Raw genomic sequence first — 17,166 nt, 5'->3', positions numbered from 1 at the left:
CAAAAAGCAGACTAGATCTTGGACTGGTCGCCAGCCAATCACAGGCCACATCGAGAAAGACAACCATTCACACTCACATTCATGCCGTCACTGAGTGGGAACTGAAGGCAGCCTATTGTGAGGGGGAGGTCCTCTCTTGTCCAAATAACCACTTCTCACACCGCCCCCCTGTACTACTGGGCCGTTGAGGATCACAGGAATGCCCGGGGGATAGGAGACAGAGCACTGCAGCAAATAACTACTTTTGTCGAACTGAAGCTCTCAACTCATTGCACAATTGGCTGGCGACCAGTTCCGGGTCTACCCGCCTCTCGCCCAAAGTCAGATGAGATAGGCGCCAGCATGCCCATGACCCTAGTAAGGATAAGTGTTTCAGAAAATGGATGGATGGATGGAACTCACTGCACATTGTTTCCCTGGCACCAAGATGCCACCAGTAGGTACTAAAGCAATAATACTGGTATTGCTATGGCCCAAACACAAAAACAGTGAATAGGCGAGTTTTTCGGTGAATAACTGACTGAGGGTAGGTTCAAAAAAAAAAAAAAAAAAAAAAAAAAAAAACAATAAAAAAAAAATCTGCAAATAGGAAAATTCACGAATGCCGAACCGCAAATATGGGTGGGTCGTACTAGGGTATGGCAATGGGGAAATACCCCAGAGTCTGATGAGAAAAGTAAGCCACCATATAAGGTGAAGTCTCTCCGTTCCATGTGCCGGCAGTGGATGTTCAGCGCTGCATTTCAGCAGATGCAGGAATGGAACTCAGTCACCCAGAGCATTTACAGCTTTTCAGAAGAATACAATTCAATAAAAACGATATGTGGTAGGCTTCGGATACCACAAATAAAAGTAGGGGAAAAAAACTGAAATCTGAGCATGTTCTGGGGCCAAAGTCTGAACGGCGAGTGGGGGATTACTGTACACCGGTTTCCTCATACATTCCCAAAACAGTGCATGTTAGCTTCACATTCTAAATTGGCCATACTTGTCAAAGTGATGGATGGATAGATGCAAGTTAACACAATGAACACTAATGCGGTGCATGCTGTCATTGCTAAAATGGACTAGTGTAATGCATCCCAAAACAACACTGGTCTTTTTGCATCACACAAAGCCAAAAGATGACAAATGGATTAAAATAAAACCTGCGTAATACCAGTTTGTTAAAATAAATAAATATATAATAATAATAATAATAGTTTGCTAAAATCCTTTGTGTTATCAGCATCTTACCAAAAATGGCTAGAATTTCCTGAGATGGATGAGTGAACAGTGCAGAGGTCCCCAGCCATCTGTTTTCATTTGTGCTGGCCTGTCTATTACATTTTTCTTTTTTACTCAAATATTTGGTTACAGTGGCAAAACCACCATATGACACATTTTGTCAGTATTATAATTTTGCCAACCTATTGTGCTACCTACAGTTTATCGTAAGCGATAGAAAAACCACGGCTTTTTGCACATTCAAAATTGTAAAAAGAAGCAAACAAAAATACATTTCTATGCTTGGAAGACCCCACCCGCAGTTTATTTTTTCTGGTCTGAATTAGTTGATGGTTTCTCAATGTCTGATGTCCAATGTCTGTGTCCCCCCATTCAGTTTCTTTCAGTAAAAATTCAAAGCGTAAAAAAAAAAAAAAAAAAAAAAACGTGTCACAGCAAAAGTGTTTCACTTGAACCATGTCATATGAATCCAAGCAAAAAGCCACGCCATCCTCAATATGTTCGCTTCATTTCGGAGACATGCTGCTGGCCAGAGGGAAGCAGAAGAGCGAGGCTGATATGCAAAGGCTGAGAAGCTCATGACACTGAGCGAGCAAGTATTTATTGTGTGAGAGGGTTGAGTCAACACAAATATGTGATTGCATGTTCATATATGCCCGGTTTCTGCACGGTCAACAACATGCAAACAAAATACTAGTTCTTAGCAGTTGGTTACACTAGATATAGGTTAGGTTATCAATATGGTAATAAACAATTCCGGTCAGTGATAGAATATGCGTAGTATGAACTTCCTGGTGATTTAAGAAGAAAATATGTAACATTGTGTTCTAGGTGTATTTAAGTTTTTTGTTGTTTTTTTTAATATGTCTTTTGCATTATTAGTGTCAACTAAAGACAGACAGCTGGACAGACAGGCGAATTTTTTTTTTTTTTTTAATAAAGATAACCTTTACTTACAGTTGACACAGATTATAGTACAGTGGTGGTGTATTTAGAGGTTCAATAACAAAAATCTACTGTCATGGCGGAAAGCAACTGTTCAAGCATTGTCCAAACTTGGTAAAGTTGTCAAAATCCTTTGTGTGTCTTTCAGTAATCATAAAATGTAAATAAATCACACCGAGAACTGGCTTGACAGATGATTATCTGCAAGCAAATTGGTCCATCACATGAGTACTAAAACGAAAAGGAAAGGAAATGAAAATTGGGCTCCTCAAGACAGGAAAACAGGGAGGTGCCCTAATCTGTGGAATGTCAAATAATTGAGGAGGGCAACAGGCAGGCAGTGGCCAACAAATCTGGATAAAGCAGCAAAGATATGCTGGATGGCACGCTGTAACCACTTAACTGCTTAACCTTAGCACTACTTTTATAAAATTATTATTATGCTCACATTTCAGTTGTCCAGCAGTGAGAAACCTATCTTCAGCTATTCACATATTTTTGTGCGCTTTCTGTAACTCCCTAAACACCATAGATGGCACCAAAGACCCGGATAATACAAAAGTAGTACTTGGTTGCTGAAGTGAGACATCTCAACTAAGAGACTAAGCTCTTTGTATGTTAAGGAGGAGCTAATTTTAGCCTGCGTTGTTAGTGGAAGTTATGGAGAGTCTTGACAACACGTACAGTAGATGTATACAAGCACGTCTGGTGCATTTTTCACAACTAAATCATCTTTTAGCTATTGATTTATTAGAGTAATGTAAAAGATGAGTTTAGAATGATATTAATGTGTTTTGGGATCATAGTTTGTTCTATAGTGACTGTTTAAATTATTAATATAGGCAATTACAATCCTTTTGGGGGGGGGGGGCTTCACTGTATATTTATCTTTACAGGGCATAAATTATGGAAAATCGACTTTTTAATTGTATTACAAATAGACCTGATGACCCATGAAGTGTGAAATTAAACAACCAAGTAAATCTTTTTTTAGCTGCTTACTTCCAAAAATGTGTCTGTAAGCGAGCTGTACGGGCCACAAGTGCTGCCTCCACAGGTGAACATACTATCTAATCTTTAGGGGCTCACTTTATGAGGGGTATGGTTAAATGAGCTAATAGTGGTTTCATTTGGGCATCACGGTGGACGACTGGTTAGCACATCTGCCTCACAGTTCTGAGGACCGGGGTTCAAATCCCGGCCTTGCCTGTGTGGAGTTTGCATGTTCTCCCCGTGCCTGCGTGGATTTTCTCCGGACACTCCAGTTTCTTCCCACATCCCAAAAACATGCGTGGTAGGTTGACTGAAGACTCTAAATTGCCCGTAGGTGTGAATATGAATGGTTGTTTGTTTATGTGCCCTTCGATTGGCTGGCGACCAGTTCAGGGTGTACCTTGTCTTTCGCCCGAAGATAGCTGGGATAGGCTCCAGCACACCCATGACCCTTGTGAGGATAAGCGGTACAGAAAATGGATGGATGGATGGATGGTTTCATTTGTAGTCTGGACAAGGACAGGTGAACATCTCCAGTTGTGAAGGTAGTCTCACAGTGTCCAGAAGTCTCCAATAACCACAAAATGCTGCTTGATTAGATCCTAGTTATTTTTCCGAAAAAATGTCGCTAGAATGGTTGGAAAAGTTGGTAAATTGGCAAGGCTGATTAGTCCGCCGCTGTCGTCATGGTTACAAAAACCATACCCCCTAAAATCGAGTGAGTGAATGATTGAGCAAATATAGATCACTTAGGTAGGTGATCCAGAATCACAATAACAATGCTATTCTTATTAGGGCTGTCAAAGTTAAAGCATTAACTCATGATTAAGCGCAAAAAAAATTTGCGCATTAATCATGCATTAACTCAGATTAATCACAATTGATTTTGACCACACACATTCCTTTACCTTAACCGCGGATGGATATCTGCAAAGTGGTGTAGGTTGGTATGAGGTCAGTGATCACGTCAATGCTTACGCCAGTGCAAAAATAAGTGAGGAGACTGACTGGTGTGCTCGGCGGCAAATTTTGCTTCAAAAGTCACCCCGATGGGACTTTTGAAAAAAAACAAATGTAATTTGCATATAGTGTAGGACTGAACCCTCTTTTCATTGAAGCACAACAAGTTCAAAATACCAAAGCAAATATGTGTGGTATATTTAGCGCCTGTGATTAATCGCGATTAATCAAAATTTAAAAGTGTGATTAATCCATCCATCCATCCATTCGCCATACCGCTTATCCTCACGAGGGTCACGGGCGTGCTAGAGCCTATCCCACCTATCTTCAGGGTACACCCTGAACTGGTCGCCAGACAATCGCAGGGCACATTAACCGACCATGCATGTTTTGGGAATGTGGGAGGTTATTTAAAAAAATTATTGGTTGACAGCCGTAATTCTTATTCAGTAAGAAGCCAGTGTAGCATCCAAGAATACAGGACATCCCCGAAAGAAGATGCTTTCTTCTTATCCCAAACAATTGTTGGAAACGGTCAAAATGTGTTGCACCCTTCGTTTTTCATGGCCATGTTGAGCTGAGGTAAACTGAATGGAAAATAAATCGAAATCAGGGGCTGGGATGAGAACTTCATGCTGAGCACAGCTATGAATCGAAGATGTGCCCACTGGTGACCTTAAAGGTGGGTGTTTTGCATGTTATGTTTTATCTGTTATGGTATTAATAAGAGGCGGGACAGTGGAAGACTGATTACCACATCTGCTTCACAGTTCTGAGGACCCGGGTTCAAATCCGGACTCGCCTGTGTGGAGTTTGCATATTTTCCCCGTGCCTGCGTGGGTTTTCACCGGGTACTCCGGTTTCCTCCCACATCCCAAAAACATGCATAGTAGGTTAATTGAAGACTCTAAATTGTCCATAGGTGTGAATGTGAGTGCGAATGGTTGTTTGTTTCTATGTGCCCTGCGATTGGCTGGCGACCACTTCAGGGTGTACCCCACTTCTCACCAGGAGTCAGCTGGGATAGGCTCCAGCACGCTGGCAACCCTCGTGAGGGTAAGCGATACGGAAGATAAGTGAATGAATGAATGGTATTAATAAGACCTGTTTTCAGTGTTTTAACTCTGAAGAAGGATATTGCCTTATTGGTTACTTTTTGTGTTTGACAGAAAAGGTTCTGATGCAATCTGATCAGAGAGCTGCATCTACTTTCACTATTCTTTCTCTCATGTTGACACATTGGCATGAGTCTGTTGCCATGTCTTTGACCTTCAGCCCAATACTTACTCATCAATACTATACCCAATCATTTGATTTACTGATTGTCGAGAATTCTGTCGCCTTTGTGGAATTGTCAGTTTATTAATCACTTGAATCAAAACAGACCACTACTTACACTTCCCTACTTTGCTGCAACCAGCAGAGGTGCTGTCTCTTATGTCTCCGCCCTGAAGAATCACAAAATATTTTGTGAAAGGACATGAGCTAAGGGCGGTACGGGGGGGCGACTGGTTCGCACATCTGTGTTCAAATCCAGCCTCCTCTGTGTGGAGTTTGCATGTTCTGCCCGTGCATGTGTGGGTTTTCTCCGGGTTCTATGGTTGCCTCCCACATTCAAAAAACATGCATGTTGTGTTTATTAAAGACTGAATTGTCCGTAGGTGTGAATGTCAGTGTGAATGGCTGTTTGTTTATATGTGCCCTGCGATTGGCTGGCGACCAGTTCAGGGTGAACCCTGCCTCTCACCCAGAGTCAGTTTAGAGAGGCACCAGCATGTCCGCGGCCCTAGTGAGGGTAAGAGGTACAGAAAATGGATGGATGGATGGACGGACGGACATTCGCTAAGAACCACAACTCCTCCGGGTCAGCATTATTCTGCTCAATACAGTCAGTGAATCCCTGCTATTTGAGGGGATAGGGACCAACCAGCCAAAACACAACATTTATGCAAAAATAATAAACACGATACCAACATTTGACCTCAGCACCCTTGAACAACTTTAAACTGCTCTGCTATAAAAACATTTCTTTGAATACCCACTTCCACAAGATATTATTGTATGGCAAACTTGAAAATTCACAGGGACAGACGCCAAGTCAAGTCTCTCACATTGCAGCAGAGCAGAGAATTTGAGTTAAGGGGGGAAGGGAGTTGTGCCAGGGACTCAAATTGACAAAAATGAGGCAACCGTTTGTAACCAGTTGGGGCTACAACGACCAAGGCTGTCACTTCTATGTTGCAAGTGATGACTTCCTCCTCAAAGCTTAATTAAAGTACACGAAATAAGAAAAAGGAATCCACTTATGTTATTTATTTTCTATTTGATGCTGATGACTAAGTAGGTAGGGAAGACCCGCCAGCACATGTTCACGCTGACCATGAAAAGGGGAAAACGGGCACAGATTGACTGTTGTTCAATTACAGTCTGAAACAGAAACATGCACACGCATACACGCGCACACGCACACACACACCAGAGCAGCCATATAAAGTAAACATTATGACATGGGCTGTTAAAATTTATTTTCCATCTAGACTCACGCCTCCCATCATCCTCACATACCTGAAACTGTTCGGCCCCCTAAAGCAACAATATGTAGGATGATGATCATAAAATAACAGGGATGTAGCTGCCAGAAGGTAGATTCTTGCAATAAAAAGAGTAGGATCTATGACTTTATACCCAATTTTAATGGTCTATAACCAGCCTGGACATACAGTACAGGTCTCCCATGTAATTCATGGAATAGATTGAATTTATATTTTACATTTTTTTTGTAAACTCTAGACCAGGGTGAGCATTTTCCCAATGGCTATTTTGAAGGCATAAACTTAAGCTCTACACAAAAACCTGTCACACTCTCAAATATAGAAATACTCATGCATATTAAGTTGAAACTTATGTATAAAATAACAGATTGATGCAGTTAAAAATAAATACATGAATAGTGTTAGGATTGTGCTAATGGATATATTTACTACAACAAATGATTTTAACTTGAAGTTTTGCACGATTATTAACCTGCTCAATCCTACAGTACATTTAAACACAGGTAGACTTCACACAAAAGACTCAGCATACCGCTTTTGTTTCTTTTGTACTGAAGCCATTAAAAACTGTCCAAACAATAAATCAGAGAGAAAAAGACAAATGTGTTTCTACGCTTTATTCATTCATCCATTTTCTGTACCGCTTATCCTCACTAAGGTCGTGGGCGTGCTGAAGCCTATTCCAGCTATCTTCCAGCTAGGCCGAGTACACCCAGAGCTGGTCGCCAGGCAATTTTAGGGCACATACAAACAAACAACCATTCACACTCACATTCACACCTACGGACAATTTAGAGTCTCCAATTAACCTACATGCATGATAGGGTCTGTATTTTTTCATATCGCAATATATATCGCAGAGTTAAAATAAAAGCACAATGTCATTTTTTTCCCCAATATCGTGCAGCCCTGCATTATCCCATGTAGTGGGAAGGGGAACTCTTCTTTGAAAATGGCTCTCATTGAATATGTTAATTGAAAATAACTAAATGCAGGCATATGCAGGCGGTAGATATGCAATTTTATGAAGGTATGCAGTAAGTGTGGTGCCAAACCAAATTTGGACTGTGCCATTCAAGATTGTCCCGAACCTCTTGCTGCCCCTTAGCTACGTATGATCACCCCACAAAAATGTTCTAGAGGTGGGTGGCTGAGTGAAGGTAGAAAAGGAGGGGAGAGAAATGGAGATTATGTGTGGCCTTGTCTAAAAGAGGATCATGACGGTCGTGAGTGGAGCTGAGCCGAGCCAGCGTGGCGAATCCCAGCATGCACCTGTGGCTTGAGACGCATCACACCACGCAAACACCCATTCTCACGTGTCTTGATGGTGCTTTTGCAATGTTGAGCATTCTCTCAGAATAATGGGTGGATTTCTTTTTCTTTCTTTCTTTTACCCTGCAGAAGTTCTGATTCTTTTAGGCAACGCGTAGCGCTGATGATGATTTTATTAATTTGTGGTAGGTTGCTGTGTCTTGTTTTGATCCCATTCTGGTTATCTGTGAGGAGACAATGTCCGTGCTGATTCTGGAACAATAGAAATGTTCTCTATCCTCCCTAAACTCCTTTTACATTTCTCCTTGATTCTTTTTTTTTTTCATTCATTATGTATGCGTAATCAATCAGCATTCTGAAGTTCTGAAATTGCATCCGGTGTTCCTTCATTAGTGGAATGTAAATGACTGGATGCTTCTAGGTGTTTTTTTTGTTGTTGTTGTTGTTTTTTAAAGCTTTCAACGTCTGTGAGTAGACCAGAAAAAGTTTTTTGTCATATAGTTGGGTCTGGGTGTGCCTGACTAACTAAACTATCCTTTAGTGCAGCACTATTTTATTACAAAGTACATTTTTTGTTCCATCCCTCCATTTTCTATAGCATCAATTTTGTTGTTACCTTCCAAAGATGGTTAACAGGTGTGAACCTCAACACTAACACCTAACTATGCTTGTTACCAGTTTAGTAAAAACACAGTTTTGAGGGAGACCTATTATGGATTTTCCCCCTCAATTTAAAACGGTTACCAGGTGTCTTAATAAAAAAAGTCTTTGACATTCTTAGGTCAAAATACACAAAGGACAAAGAATTACAGCACACTGTTTCGGTCACTACGTTTTGGGGGTTCTCTCCGATGCAAATGAGCCATTGGCACTGTTCACCCCGCCAGGTTTGATAATGCTGAGCATGGCTTTCCTTAACATGACAAGCAGGGGTGGAGCCAGGGTGTTGCAACGAAGCAAGCGGCTTACTCTAAAACAGCTCCGTCTAAAAAGGAAGCCTCCGAAGATAAATAAAATGATAATTTAAACATTTTTATGAAGGGAATCATAATTAAAAGAGAGTGGCACCCCCCCCCCCGTGTGTGGAGTTTGCATGTTCTCCCCGTGCCTGCGTGGGTTTTCTCCGGGCACTCCGGTTTCCTCCCACATCACAAAAAACATGCATGGTAGGTTGATTGAAGACTCTAAATTGCCCGTAGGTGTGAATGTGAGTGCAAATGGTTGTTTGTTTAAATGTGCCCTGCGATTGGCTGGCAACCAGTTCAGGGTGTACCCCGCCTCCTGCCCGAAGATAGCTGGGATGGGCTCCAGCACTCCCGCGACCCTTGTGAGGATAAGCGACTCGGAAAATGGATGGATGAATAATTAAAAGAGACTCACTACTTGCTTGAATTTGGATGTTTACAAAATGATCATGTAAAAATGGCCAACGTTGGAGGATCGAGATGCTATTGCCGATGAGTTTATTAATAAAATTTAGCCTTAACTTACGTGTGTCCCAAGTTACAAGTTGTTCGAGTTACAAGCAGTCACTTGGTTGATTTTGTGCTGTGTGTTGCGAGCCAAGATTTGAGCTACAAACAAGCTTTAGATATGGCGCCGCTAGAGTCAAGTGGGGGGGTGAAGATCCACAGTCACTGATGGACTTTTAGCCTTTTATTATATGGGACAAGCAAAACTGACAAAAACAAAATGAGAACACAAGGAGTATGGAGCAGATGCTAACATTGGACTAACTGTGTAGTAAACAGCCAACCAGAGCTGGAATCAGACCTCAAAGCCACGCTCCTTACAGCCATACAGCAAGACGCAAATACTACAGTGTGTGTGTGTTTATTGAGGATGAAAGAATTAGTCAACTAGTTGACTTTACTACTCCACTTCGGCATTCAAAGCTCTGAGACGACCATTCGCTAATCACGTGGTTTTGGCATCTCGTCCTCCAATCGGACAATTTACAGAGAATTTTCAACTCTCCCATCTGCACTCTGTGAAGCAGTGAAATGTCCATCCAACAAGGTGACACAGTCTTCATGTCCGCGTGGGTCTGAGAGTACAAAACGTAAGTTGTGGATGACAATAGAGGTTTGACTATTCCGATAGTCTGAAAAGATTTATAGCAGCGGTACATCGGAACTGGCAGCGAGGAATGAGGGCAGCTGCGTAAAGTGAAACTCCATCATTGTTGTGAAGAATGTTGATGCAGACAAAAACCGGGTGTTAACAAGAACTGTGTTCCTTATAGAAGTTGATTGACACAACACACGCCAACATCGCGACAATTGTGTCGCTTTACGACACTGATGTCAGTGTAAAGGGCCATATGAAACACTGAACCAAAGAAATGCTTAACTTTTTTGGAGCCTGGCTAGTGGCTACAATCTCTCGACTTGCGACACAATATGCTATGGAACAGAAGATTTCTTTCCGCATCAACGGATGTTTTTCCAGCGCGAAATACTGTCGTCAACAGGGGAGAATCTTGACGCCCACCAAACAAAGCCCCACAAAGCTCCCTTCGCACACCACTGCTTTTCGTGAAAGTGGTCCATGACATCATCGATTAATCGACTCCAACTCAACTTCCATCACATGATATTCGACTACAAAAAAAAATCATCAGTCGTTCAATCACTTTATGTGTGACTTTCAACCCTTTATTAGAGCATTGTTTTCTTTAAATTGTTACAGTTTAATGTTTTTCTATTTCTCTTTTACAATACGTGCTATTTTATTTTTAAAAACAAAGAAAAACGTGCTTTTGGGGTGGGGGGAGCTGGAAGCAATTAACTGTCTATATATATATATATATATATATATATATATATATATATATGGTCACGGAAGGAATTTAGCCCATAATTCAAGTTACCACTATGAATTGCAAAAGGAGAGAGGGATGACGCGGGCATGCCAATCCTTCAGGTAAAGGATAAACAGGAGAAATGAATTGCAGGCTCTATCGGGAGAATGCCTGTTGCAAAGGCGCACGCGCCACATGCAGAGGAATGTTTCTGTGCACTTTATTCAAGAAGCGGCTCAGGCTGGCTTCGCTTCGGTGAACTGCGCAGTAAACCGGCATCCAAGCGGACTTTGTTGGACTGAAAAGGACCCATTCAAGTCAGCCGCCTTTTAACACAAAGAGGTCGTACCTGAAGAACGCGTCGCTCCAGCGTGTCCCCAACATGTTTGTTGGCCGCCTTTAATCCGCTCGACAGCACCGAAGAGAACAGGTGAATGGCGGGCGTGCGCTCCGAATGTTCCCCTTTACGGAAAATGTGGTCACCACTTGTGCTCCGCGAGCTTGCGGAGAGGGACAAGTGGGAGTCAAGCAGCCCACTCGGCTCTCGCAAATCACAAATAGTCCCGTTGAAGTCCCGGTGCCGTTGACTCCTCCTCCACCTCCTCCTCGCTCTCTTTCTTTCTTTGGATTAGACGAGGTCTCCAATCTCCGAGACACCTCAAAGTTCAATGTGATTGGACGGCGGCCAAAGCAGAGCCCCAACAAATCCCCACGCGAGCAACAACTTTAGATCAGCGGCAATAAAATCATCACTTCCACAATCCTCCCACCTGCTGCATACGCCAGAATGGATTCATTGGGATTCTGGCCTTATTCACGGAGAAACCTTCTCTCTTGTCACATTGATCAGCACCGAAATGTAATGGCTTCTTCCTCAGCCCTTGCACCGCCCAGCCACAAAGTTTGGGGGTTTGTGTTTTCCTGGAATAGAATCGAATAGAAAGCCTTTATTGCCAGTTGTATGGTGCCGATAGTGGTGCCTCGAGTTGTTTAACTCAATCCGTGCCCACGCCATTAATCCGTTCCGACCTACACCCCATGCACTGTGCCACATCAAAAGTAGCCCGTTCCTCCATTTGAGCTCAATCAAATGGTTCCCAACAACAACAAAAATCCTCAGCAATTGTTTCTTTACTCGTTTCAGCCCAACAGCATACATTGTGGAAATTGCTGTTTGAGAAATGGAGAAATGATGATAGAAGTGAAGAGAAATGTTTCTATCGTCACAATGATATACAGTATATTGCCATACCTGTGAGTAGTCGATATTATCTGTCCAACATGTCTTGTTCCACTGTTTTGTGTTCAACTCGCCGTTACTTAAAGCATTATAACACCCCGACACCGATGGCATTCATTAGTCCGTCTATGGCGTTTCACATTCTGGGTTTCCAAGGCAATGTTACCATATGTGGTCATTTTTCATACACAATGTGTGATTCTCTTTGTTTTTATGTTTACTTTGAGTTAACTTCAACTGGAAGTGGCAATTAACAGTTGGAAGCCTCTTTTTCAATAATTGCTCTGCCAAACTGCTGCTTGTTGTAAAGTGACTTGAGTTCACTGCCAACATACAGCACTAGTCTCTCATTTTTATTGCTCACAAGTCAAAGCAAAAAAATCGCCCAGAGGGCTCCTCGCTCAAAAGAACTCATAAATCGGGTCACTCGGATCTCAAAGCACCACTGTACAATAAACTGGGGTGCTTGTTTCAAGACTAAAAAAATATAATAGAAAATGGAGAAACTATACTAAACGAGACTAAATTATGTATTGGAAAATAATCTTGTTAAACAAACAAATGATCGATTCGGGTCACGGGTGATCAGGACCCTATCCCAGCTGACTTTTGACGAGCGGCGGGGTACGCCCTGAACTGGTCACCGGCCGATCAATGTAATATAGACAAACAATGCTTCACATCTCAGGAGTAAAAAGTCTTCAATGAACCTAACATGCCCGTCTTTGCAATGTGGGAGGAAGACAGAGTACCCAGAGAAAACCCGTGCAAAATCCACACAGGAAGGAAGGAGGCTGGATTCAAACCTCAGACCTGTGAGGCGGATCTACTAACCACTCAATCCAGTGCCACTGTGAAAAGTATGAGATGCAGAAAATGATAATATACTAATATTTCCAAATATTATTCTCCCTAAATTGACGAAGCAGTTGTGTTTACATTTTTCCTTGGATTTTTTGTTTTTTTTGTAGTCAATACATGTCATTTATCAGTATTCGGCAAGTTCACAAGTTCTATCCAGTATTGCTCTATTAGGGGAATGCCTAGTAAGTCACACAATGCCTCCAGGTGGTGACAAGTTTTCCAGCATTTGTGTGCAGACTACAAAAAGGTTTTTCAACATTTTCTGAAATTGTTGGGTCTCGCGTGCATGACATACTAACTCAGCAATGGTGCAGAACTCTTTCATGAGAAAGTCAATGCTTTTTCTATACCACTTATGCTCATTAGGGTAACAGTTGAGCTGCCTATCCCAGCTGATTTTTGGGTGAGATACTGAAATAATGCTGACACGTTCATCCTTGCGAATGTAGCCAGAAATCCATTAAACGAACCAGTTGTAACAGCCGAGAAATTCTGCCAAGCATTGTTTGATTTCTGGATATTAAACTTAAATTATTGAGAGCAAGGATCAGAGCTGATGTGATTTGATCTCCAAACGACTCGTATTTTCACCTCATGAATAGAATATCAGCTCATTTCCTGGGTCAACTGCTGCTCAGTTAATTGGCTGAAAGGCCAACATCCATCGAAGGCGTAGCAGGAAGGAGAAGCACTTAACAGGCATTTAAGCGACATTTTGCACTTCCTGTTACAGATTGATGCAGTTATGCTGCAGTGCAGCTACGTAAAAAAAAAAAAAAAAAACCTCAGCTGCAAAGGGGGAAAATTTGACAAGTATCTTGAATTAATGTAAAGTCAATTCATAGGCACAATGATCACATTTTTTTTAAAAAGAGAAATCATACAAAATCGAGCCTTTGGCCCCAGCTTCCTCAAACACGATACAGTATTTTCTATCTAATCAATAGGTTTATATCAGGACAATAATTTAAGGCCCTATTTAGTATGCATTCACACTGCACAGTTTATGTGACACAACTCGATTATACTGATATGCGCTAGAGCAGCTTAAATAGAAAGAAAAATGCATGGAATCAGATATCTTCACATCAGAAGCAAGGATCTTCCAAATTTGCTTTGTGCAAATTTTGATATGCAACCATTATCTGTAAACACAACGCTCGGAAATACCCCGTCATTGCTGTGACTAATGGAGCGATCAATTTTGCTATCAGAAAATCCTGCAGGTGAATTTCGGACCATCAATTCGTGCCCTCAAACTCAAGCTCTCTTGGATTATGGTTTGGACAAAGTCTGGACTTTGACTTGGAATGCTGTGAAATGCTGTGGTACGACCTCAGTTCATACCCAAAAACCCTTCAAAAAGACTGCATTAAAAACAATTCCACGAAGAAGAGTAGGCTAAAATTCCTCCACAACGATGTGAAAGACTCATTAGCAGTTATGACAAACCCTTGGTTTTTGTTATTTCTGCCAGGGGTGACAGAATCAGTTATTAGGTTCACAGGCAATTATTTATTCACATAGGTTTGGAATTTCCCCCCCCCCCCCCCGCTTAATAAATAAAATCAGCATTTGGATTCTACATCCATCCATCCATCCATTTTCTGAGCCGCTTCTCCTCACTAGGGTCGCGGGCGTGCTGGAGCCTATCCCAGCTGTCATCGGGCAGGAGGCGGGGTACACCCTGAACTGGTTGCCAGCCAATCGCAGGGCACATCGAAACAAACAACCATTCACACTCACAGTCATGCCTACGGGCAATTTAGAGTCTCCAATTAATGCATGTTTTTGGGATGTGGGAGGAAACCGGAGTGCCCGGAGAAAACCCACGCAGGCACGGGGAGAACATGCAAACTCCACACAGGCGGGGACGGGGATTGAACCCCGCACCTCAGAACTGTGAGGCTGACGCTCTAACCAGTCGGCCACCGTGCCGCCTGGATTCTACATTTTACATTTAATTGATATGAAGTCAACTTTACTAGTCCGCATCAAGGCTTAAAGCTTTTAGTCAAGTAATTGCTAATCACACGTTTTTGGCATCTGGTCTTCCAATCGGCCAATTTACAGAGAACTTTCAACTCGTCTGTCTGCCGCCGTCACCGGACTATAACGCTTTGTGGAGCAGCGAAATACCCGGCCAACGAGGCGACAAGGTCTTCATACATTTGGGCTGGTCCAAGAGTTCAAAAGTAAGCTGGTTGTGGATGAGAATAGTGCTTAGTCTTGCTAGCATGGGCTATTCCAATTGCTGCTAGTGTTAAAATAGTCATACCTGCGGGACCACGGGACTGGCGGCGACGAACGAGGGCAGCGGCGTGGAGTGAAGTTCCCTCTTCATCATCAAAATGTTACGTCCAATAATGCTTGAGAACTTCATTCTTATCACGACGCTTGTGTCGCTTTACATCACTGGCAAACAACCGTACTATGCTACAAGCCTGTGGAAATGTTTCACCAAAAATGAGATTGGTAGCATGGTCACTTGCGAAATATGCAAGTCTGTCCTCAAATACAATAAAAGCACGAGTAAAATAGAAACAGTGAAACAGAGAAATGCTTAATTTTTTTGGAGCCTGGCGACTATGTCCCATCTTGTAACACGCTATGCTATGGAACACAAGATGAGCCCAGCCAGCTAGTTGAAGAAAAACATGCAGTGGACTTCCACTGATTAAAATACGGTATATTAGTGTAATAGTGAGTTGTACTTTGAAATTATTTGTTTTTATTCCTTGTCCTTGTCATTTCTGTCCGTCAAAATATGTCTTTACATGAAACCGGCCCGTGTTGCAAAAACGTTTGGTGACTACTTTGCTGAAAAAAAATGTCAATAATGTCATCGATAGATCGCCTTCGACACAACTTTCCTGACATTATAATCAACTAAAAATACTAAAAACAAAAAAAATACTCTTTACGTGTTCAACCCCTAGTGTACATCAGTCTTTTAGGATTAAAAATGCTGTAATAATCCCTCCCGAGACATGAGTACATCATGATTATACACTGATTCGGAACTGCTTGTGTCAACTTCCTGTTAGCCAAGGCAAGCACAACAATAAGCAGCTGCCTGGTCCATCACAGCCAGCAGCTGAGTAAACCTTAATCTGGCACTAGTTGCCATAGTTTGGCACTTGTTACCATAGGTCATTATTCACTGCAATCACAAGCATCATTAAAGAGCCTCCATTTGTCCGCCAGTGCTGGAAATGCCAGGGTTTCCTGCCCACTCATTGGCTGCGGGGTGCCTTGACCCCGTTGTGAAGCTGGAATTGTTTCTGTTCCCCATGCATACATGTGTGTTCATGAGAAGGCTTGACAGACACAGGCCGTCTTTCATTTCCAGTTTCATTTACAAAAAAATGCAATACACATAAATGTCCACTAGGCACCACTTCATTGGCTGCACAGTAATGAGATCCCAAACCGAAATTTGGTATGAACAAAGATAATAATGGCCAGTTACACTTTTAGTAGTATTTAAAACTTATACTTTGAATTATTTTTGGTTATAATATGCTTTTTGGTTACAATATGCTGCTCAATGAAAAGACAACAACATTAGAAAAAGCACTTGGTGTGATGCAGTGCAGTTTGACAACGTCTTGGATTTATATCACGATTGTCTGAACCTTACTTGTAAAGACGGCAATGTCCCTTAAAGGAAACACAATATGAATTTCCTTTACAATGATCAGTTACCTTACCAAATAGTGTCTGCGACATGCTTTCATGAAGATACCCCAAGGATCACGAATTGCAGCCCACTTTTCACCCTTCTTTTAGAGATGAAATGAGCTGTATTTTTTTTTTTTTTTACTTGTGAGCAAAGATTTGACAGCTTGTATGGTAGCAGTGAACTCCACTCAACTCACTTGACAACAAGCAGCAGTTTGGTAGCTCAAACTGCTAATGCCACTCCCAATTTAAGTTTACTGTGAAACGAAACATAAAACAAAGAGAATTACACATATTTAGAACCACCGCATAGCTTTGATTTGGTTAAGTCAGTTTAGCTTAATGCTAACAATACAAAACACAACAGACAGGCTAACAAATAGTATCTCTGTGGTGGTGTTATAACGCTTTAAGCAGGGACAGTGGAACGACTTTAAAGGTGGAAGGCACAGTAATTTGGGGGCACTTTTAAGTGGTGGGGGCTTAAAATAGTTGATATTTTAACACTGTGCATCAACACATGTAGACGAACAACATAATAATACTCACTGGCACATATTCTTTATCCTCCGCTTATATACTGCAGCTTTCTGAGTCACAGTAGTTGTCTAACTTCGTTTGTCTCT

General features: G+C 41.9%; 1 protein-coding gene across 16 annotated transcripts in view; it reads right to left on the bottom strand.

The window, feature by feature from the left end:
* dmd (dystrophin) overlaps window positions 1-17,166 on the bottom strand; it is a 216,594-nt gene that overhangs the window by 190,353 nt on the left and 9,075 nt on the right. The window contains exon 1 of one of the 16 annotated variants that reach the window (XM_061785451.1): window positions 11,102-11,199. The exons of the other annotated variants lie outside the window; for them this stretch is intronic. The gene's annotated coding sequence lies outside the window, so the exon portion shown is untranslated. Of the gene's footprint in view, window positions 1-11,101; window positions 11,200-17,166 lie in introns of those variants that run through there. 16 annotated transcript variants of the gene reach the window in all.

The sequence above is a fragment of the Phyllopteryx taeniolatus genome, chromosome 1 (genome assembly GCF_024500385.1).
Source record: "Phyllopteryx taeniolatus isolate TA_2022b chromosome 1, UOR_Ptae_1.2, whole genome shotgun sequence".
Lineage (NCBI taxonomy): Eukaryota > Metazoa > Chordata > Actinopteri > Syngnathiformes > Syngnathidae > Phyllopteryx > Phyllopteryx taeniolatus.
This window is presented reverse-complemented; position numbering and strand designations above follow the sequence as displayed.